This window comes from Aegilops tauschii, chromosome 6 (assembly GCF_002575655.3).
Source record: "Aegilops tauschii subsp. strangulata cultivar AL8/78 chromosome 6, Aet v6.0, whole genome shotgun sequence".
NCBI classification, from domain to species: domain Eukaryota; kingdom Viridiplantae; phylum Streptophyta; class Magnoliopsida; order Poales; family Poaceae; genus Aegilops; species Aegilops tauschii.
The window spans coordinates 457078129-457085954 of NC_053040.3; the positions used below are offsets into that span (position 1 = coordinate 457078129).

The 7826-nt window shown below is 42.6% G+C and overlaps 2 non-coding genes across 2 annotated transcripts; both read right to left on the reverse strand.

Moving 5' to 3' along the window:
* Positions 1-262: 262 nt before the first annotated feature.
* TRNAW-CCA (transfer RNA tryptophan (anticodon CCA)) lies at positions 263-336 on the reverse strand. Its single transcript has one exon. It is a non-coding gene; the product is annotated as a tRNA-Trp (tRNA).
* A 139-nt stretch (positions 337-475) lies between these two features.
* TRNAP-UGG (transfer RNA proline (anticodon UGG)) lies at positions 476-549 on the reverse strand. Its single transcript has one exon. It is a non-coding gene; the product is annotated as a tRNA-Pro (tRNA).
* Positions 550-7826: the final 7277 nt, after the last annotated feature.

A 7826-nucleotide genomic window follows, 5' to 3' on the forward strand; every position in this document is an offset into this window, starting at 1 on the left:
TCTTTTTTTATCCCCTCGAACAAATCGAAATGATTGAAGTTTTTCTATTTGGAATCGTCTTAGGCCTAATTCCTATTACTTTAGCGGGATTATTCGTGACTGCGTATTTGCAATACAGGCGTGGGGATCAGTTGGATCTTTGATTGAGTCTTTTTTTTTGATTGACCTCCTCCAGACCAAAGAGGAGGTCAAATTGAAATTGGAGTTACAATTCAATTTTGTTAAGTTATTTTACTCTGCTTCGACATAAAATAGATGGAATCACGCTCTGTAGGATTTGAACCTACGACATCGGGTTTTGGAGACCCGCGTTCTACCGAACTGAACTAAGAGCGCCTTCATTCATTCAAAAAGAAAATCTTTTTCTATTCCTAATGTATCTCACGTACGTATAGTCTCCACAAATTCAAGTTATACCCACTTTACTTTAATTGATCTCGTCGCTACTGCCTATAAAGAAGAAAGAAGTAATAGGTAGGGATGACAGGATTTGAACCTGTGACATTTTGTACCCAAAACAAACGCGCTACCAAGCTGCGCTACATCCCTTTTCCAAATTAAATTGTTGTACAATGCCATTGTACACAATTCCTGTCTTCTTTTCCACATCATAATTTTCTTCTTCTTTCTATTTTCTTCTTCTTTCTTTCTCTATCTATATATAGAACCCTCGTGTCATTTCTTCTTTTTGGTCTCATATAATTAAGGAATTATATACATATAAAATCCAATATAATTTCGCCTATAAAAGAAGGATTACTTTTCCTTGCTAATATATAGGAAGAAGGGGTCATCTTTTTCTTTTTTAGGGATAGGAAAATTTCGTCGATATGGTTCATTTTATATATAGCATAACAATCTTGGGCAAGAGTTTATGATCATATATGTATTCCAACAAGGAAGGAGGATTTTCAATGCGGGATATAAAAACATATCTCTCTGTAGCACCCGTGCTAAGTACTCTATGGTTTGGTGCTTTAGCAGGTTTATTGATAGAAATTAATCGTTTATTCCCAGATGCTTTGTCATTCCCTTTTTTTTAATTCTAGTTATTGCTATGGGAGGGATAGATTTCTTCGTGATATGACAAAATTTGATCCTTTTCAATCTTTTTTTAGTATCGGAAGGAAAAAGAAAGAAAAGATGGATTGGGTTGAACCTCAGAGTCATTAAAAATTTGGTAAACCCCATTTTTGAAAATAGAAATTCAATTTAAAGGGGTACCCAAGCTAAATAAGGCCTCAGAAATCAGAGCATAGAAAAGGTGGGGCTGGCTAATTAAATGAAAGGATTTCGAACCAAAATCTTTGCTAATTCGACAAGGATTGTATTCTTTAATTATTTCTCTATTTTTTATTACTTAATTTAAGAATAAAAAAATTATTCTAATGAATTTTATTCTTCTTCTTCGGATTCAAAATAGAAGAATAAAAGAATAAGTAGAAGAATTAAGTTAAGTCAATCAAAAAAGAAAAGGAGGTTCATGGCCAAGGGAAAAGATGTTAGAATCAGAGTTATTTTGGAATGCATCAGTTGTGTTCAAAAAGGTGCCAATGAGGAATCGACGGGGATTTCTAGATATAGTACTCAAAAGAATCGCCACAATACACCCGGACAATTAGAATTCAAAAAATTTTGTCGTTATTGTCGCAAGCATACGACTCATCACGAAATAAAGAAATAGGAACAATGGGGATTTTCCACGTGTAAAATCATCATTGGCTGGAGGAAACACGTGTCAGCTCACCGTTGGGACAGACGTCATCCACTCATTGGACCCAAAGCGCCTATGATACGTCGACACGTGGCACGACCCAACAGAGGCCCATTCCTGTGAAAAGGTTGGCCCGTTTGACTTGGTCAAAAGGTGGCGGGCCGGCCCACGGCAAGCCTGTTAACGGCATGTTCGCATATAGCCCATTTACAGCCCGCTAACCCAGGGCCCGTTTACGGCCTATCCGAATTAGGCCCAGTAGCGTCATCTGGGCCGGCCAATATAATTCCAGCCTGTTTTAACTTCCGGCCCGTGTATGGCCCATGACGTCTTTTGGCCCATATGAGGCCCTCAGTAACCCTCGGCCCATTAACGGCCCATGGTAAAACTGGCCCGTAATGAATAGTGTATCACTTTATGCCCATTAACGACCCATTATTCCGTTGGGCCGTTTCCAGGCCATGTTATCTTTCGGCCTTCTTAGGGCCCATTTATTCTTGGGCTCATTTCCAACATTCGTTTACTTTCGGCCCGTTACTGTCATTTTCAGCTTGTGGGCCAAATACAGCCCGTGGTTACAGTCGGCCCGTTTGTGGCCCGTTAATACGTTGGGCCGTTTTCATAGCGTCATCAAATACAGCCTATTAACGACGGCCCGTTATGGTCAGCCCATGAACGGACGATTTCAACTCTAGACCATTTACGGCCATAATGTGGTCTGTTATTGGACCATGTTTGGCCAACCGATCATACGGCCCGTAGAAGGCCCATTGATGATATGGCCCGTAGAAGGCCCATTGTGTCTACGCCCCGTAGAAGGCCCATTATTTCTACGCCCCGCAGAAGGCCCATTGTGTCTACGGCCCTTAGAAGGCCCATCGTTTCTACGGCCCGTAGGAGGCCCATGTTAACTACAGTAAATATGTAGCCCATTGTTAATGTGGCCTAGTTTAAAAAAATAGGTTATTCCGGCCACTAGCCAACCGCGGAAAAAGAACTGCACTAACTACAAGAAAACAAATAAACAAGACAACGGAAATAAATGAGCAAGTAACTTACGCTAGGCTATCACGGCTATTACACATATTACATCCACTCGGCATCAAAGTTCGCCACAAATGCAAATATAGGGAACAAAGCAGCATATAAACGCCGCAGCAAAACAAGTCCAGAACTGAAACCACTTCAGAAGAGCTTAAGAAACAATATCCTGGGTACCCATAATGCTGGCAAGATGCTTAGAAGCTTATTAACTTTCTCTTGTTTGGCGCTTAAATCCTCCAGCACTTGTTGTTGCACTAGAAAGTATGCATCTGAATTCTGCAGGGACTTCCTCAGTCCTTCGGCTTCCTGTCGCATAACATCTGATCGATGTCTTTCAACTCGAAGTTGAGACTCAAGAAGCCGAACTGATTCAGGCAGCGAGTACGAAGAGCTGGTGCCAGCAGTAGTAGCCAGTAACTCGAACACTACATCAAGACAGGACTTTGGGGTTGTCTCAGTGTCTTCAATATAGTTTTTATCAGCTTTCTTGGAGAACAATAGGGATGTCTCACTATCTTGAACCTGATCTGCATTACTTCCTTTACCATTGCATAACGGGGTACTCTTCTCCAATATTTTATCCGCGCTCTAAAGGAGAAACAAACAAACACATCACGGGTTTACACTATAGTATATGAAACTCATTTTGGTAAACCAGTTCAGTAGTAAGGTGGACAGGATAATAGCATGAAACAAACATATATCTATGTAGTATGGTCACGGTATGGTCTATATCATTCTAGTTTATGCTGCCAAATCAAGATAGATACAGTTTGAATCATATCTATTTAAGACAAAGCAGCATAGACAGAATATAAGTGTGGGAAACTACACGGCAATAACAACACTTGTAATGTGCATGGCATGAGAACATAACTGTTTATTCAATTGAAACTGAAATCAACATAGAGCAAGTTACAACAGCAAACACGTTAAAGAAACAGGTTTAAAACATACCTGTTGCGCCATTGGAGTTTCAATTGCATCCTTCAAATTTGAAATTAGTTGGTATGAGTAAATACAGTGATGCAAGAGCAAAGTAGTATGAACCATAGCTACGGAACCTAACCTGGGGACAATTCTTCTTCTGCTTTAAGCATTGACTTGGGGTTCGGAGTGGTGGTCCTCGTGCTTTGGGCACTGCAGTTGCCTTACTAACTGCTCGTGTTTGGGTGCTCTGTGGTGGAGACGGTGCTGTGTCAACGGGAACTGGGTTACTATCTGCTGGGGTTGGGGTTAGAAGGGGTGTAGCTGGTTCTCTGTCCAACTGGGTAGGGGTACAATCTGCGTGAGTCTGGGTTATGTGTGGTGGGGCTGGTTCTTGGGCAAGTACAACCGTGGTTCTATCTCCATCGGCAGGTAGCACGATCTTTTCTGAAGACCGTGTTTTTACTCCCACAGATACTGCCATCACCCCTCCAATTGAAATGGCTGATAAACAAGAAAAGTAATTGAATGTACAGACATTGTAAGATAGACAGGTGCAATGGATAGTAGGGAAGAAAACAGGGCATGAAATAATTCACATTTATGTTGTCTAACCAAATAGAATAGCAGGACATAATTTCAAATATATTATGGCTAATTAAACAGGATAGCATGACACAATTTCACATGTATGATGGCTAACTAAACAGGATAGAATGACATACTTCAAAATATGATGACTATGTAAACAGGATGACATGATATAACTATACGATGTGTCTATTAAAGTGGTTGGCATGCCATAAATCACAAACATGCCATCGATGGAAACATGATGGCATGATATAATTCACGGATAGAATGACATAATTCAAAATATGATGACTATGTGAACAGGATGAGATGATATAACTATATTATGTCTTTAGAAAATGGGTTGGCATGCCATAATTCAGATACATGCTATCTATGGAAACATCATGGCATGATATAATTCAAATATATGATTTATATACTAAGGAAGTGAGCAGAGGGCATTCGCATATATGATGTGTCAACTAAGGAGATGGCATTCAATATTGTGTATATGATGTAAATACTAAGCATTGCAATACAACATATGCATGATATGAGTAATATAACCCTGCCAAGTTTGAGCATACACCTCAGGGGGATAATAGGACTGGTCATCTGCCTCTGAATCCTCCTCTGAAGAGCTATCTGTAACCAGCAACATATCTGCTTCACCAGGTAGCATTGTCTGCTCTGAAGACCTTGTTTTCACTCCAGATTTCTCCATCACCAATTCAAATGGTTGATGCACAGGAAGAGCAGTTGAATATACAAACATTGTCGACAAAAGCAATGATAAATACAAAAAAAAGGACGGCATGATATAATTCACATATATGACGCTTGGCTAAACAGCATGGCATTGCATAATTCACATATATAATGCCTTGCAACAAGATAGCATTGCATAATTCACATATGTAATGTCTTGCAAAAAGATGGCATTGCATAATTCACATATATGGTAATTAGACACTAAACAGGTGGCATTCACACAAATCATGTCTAAACTAAGCAAATGACATAGCAATGCAAGATACCATATGCACGATGAGCAACATAACCCTGCCAAGTTAGAGCATGCACCTCGAGGGGGAATAGGACTGGTCATCTGTCTCTGAATCCTCCTCTGAGGAGCTATCCGTAACCAGCAAGATATGCGCTTCGTCAGATAGCATAGTCTGCTCTGAAGACCTTGTTTTCACTCCAGAATTTTCCATCACCGTGTCAAATGGCTGATGCACACGAAGAGTAGTTGAATGTTCTAACATTGTTGACAAATGTAATACGTAACGAAAAAAGGATGGCCTGATATAATTCACATATAAGATGACTGGCTAAGCAGGATGGCATTGCAAAATTCACATATATGATGCCTGGCTAAACAAGATGGCATTGCATAATTCACATAAACGATGAATAAACTAAACAGATGGCATTCACACAAAGCATGTCTAAACTAAGCAGTTGACACGTTTGATGTATAAAGTAAGCAATGCAAGGCACCATATGCATGATATAACCAACATCAGCATGCCAAGTTAGAGCGAAGACCTCATGGGGTAAATAGGAGTGGTCTTCTGCTTCTGAATCCCCCTCAGAACAGTTATCTTCCTCTTGATTACGATCCCAAATGGGTGGAGGGGGGCTGCCTTTGCGCCCACCATGGAGCGACGTCTGCATGAAATTTTATTGCCACGCAAGGCTCGTCTCTTTTGCTCTACATGTTCAGTTCCATTGTGTACAATAACTAACATGCATAGGAATAAAACATACTAAGATTATGTAAGGAGTGCATGCACAAATCCAGAGTGATGGTAGCAAACTGTGGATAGACCCAAAACCAATGATAGCAGGAAGATAATAGCTTTACTTAAAAAATACAGATAATGGATGCTTTAATGTTTGTTTGCACCCAACATGAAACTCATAGTAGACACCCGAGATTAACCAGATAGTACTGATTGCTGCCCCAATATGTACCCCACAACCATTTAAAAACTCAAGTTTCAGCATAAGTTTGGACCTGAGTCGGAGTCTAATAGGTGAACACGATGATAAAGTAGCATGTCATCATATTAAGCGATGCATAACGTAAGCAGACACGGAAGAGTGCGACCTCTCTTGCGGACCCATGTAGTCCTCAAGGTCATTTGCTCAGCAGTTGATGGTAATGCAGTTGTCGTGGCTGCCGGCGGCGGGGAAGAAGATCTGAGGTGGCGAAAGACAGTCTGGAGAGCGGATCCCTGCTGTGGTGAACCCTTCCGTCGTTGGAGCAGCTGAGCTAGGGTGGAACACAGCACCGCAGGAGCAGGACAAACCACACAAGGTTTTCTTTGACACATATCTGTAACAGAAGTAATTGTGTAAGGGCTTGTTTGAATTTGAGGATTCTAACAATGCAGGGATAGGAAATAGACAGGAATAGGATAGGAATGCACGTGCAAAACAGAGAATTTAAAAACACAGGATTTCTGCCAATCTGGGTGTTTGGTTCACAAGAATTGGAAGATCACAGGATGCAAATAAGTATGGTGAGATTAAGTCAAACCACAAGAAGTGTACAACCTCTTTGGCGAAGCCATGTCGATCTCAGCGTGATTGGGTTGGCCGGTGAGGATGCTCCGGCTGACTTGGCTGTCGGAGGAGGGGAAGAAGATCTTAGGCGTCTGGAGATGGAGCCCGAGGTACTGCTCCGATGTGATGGAGGGTTTCGTCGTTGGAGCAGCTCCGGTGAGTTGTACGACGCTGAGGCTGAAGCAGGACAAGAGAGACAACGTTAAACTGAGTGGAATTCTAATAGCATCTCCAATAGATGACGTAAAATACATAACCACAAAGTGCTAGATGTATACATCAGCCGCTCATCTCTGAACTTAACTGTCAAAACTGAACTTAACTGTGGAAACTGAACTTAACTGTCGAAACTGAATTTTGTTGTCGAAACTGAATTTTACTGTCGAGACTGAACGCACTAGAGGTGAGGCTACACGTCAGTCGACTGACTTTTTCATCTCTGGTCAGTCGATTTTGCAGCCGTTGGATACGAAATCAAGGGCTTGCAGTTCATCTTCAACCTCCACCCCGTTGAGCCGCCAGCCACCACCGGCCAAACAGCCTCCCCGCCCACCCCGAAAACACTCCCCACCGCCGGTCCGCCGCTGCCCCGGCCATCCCTCTAGCCCCCCCCCCCCGTGCCAAGCTTTTTCTCAGGCGATCCCCACGCCACCGCCCCACCACCGCCGGCGACCACCGCCCCCACCCTGAACCCTAAGATAGATAGTGGGGTACTTCTCCGGCAAGCCCCCTCCCCGCTGCGGCTGGTTCTTCCTTAACTCCGGCGAGCCCCCCACCCCCTAAAAATTGACTAACCCAGAAGTCGATTCAGTCGACTGAAGTGTAGCTAAATCGGAGCAGCATCGCAAGCAAGAGCGAGAGCAGCAGCGCGAGCAAGAGCATACCAGGCAGGGGACCGAGAGCAAGAGCGAGCAGCAGCGCGAGCGAGAGCTAAAGTAGTAGCAGCTCCTACTGATGTGGACGTCACCGCCGAGGGAGCGACACCGTGGAG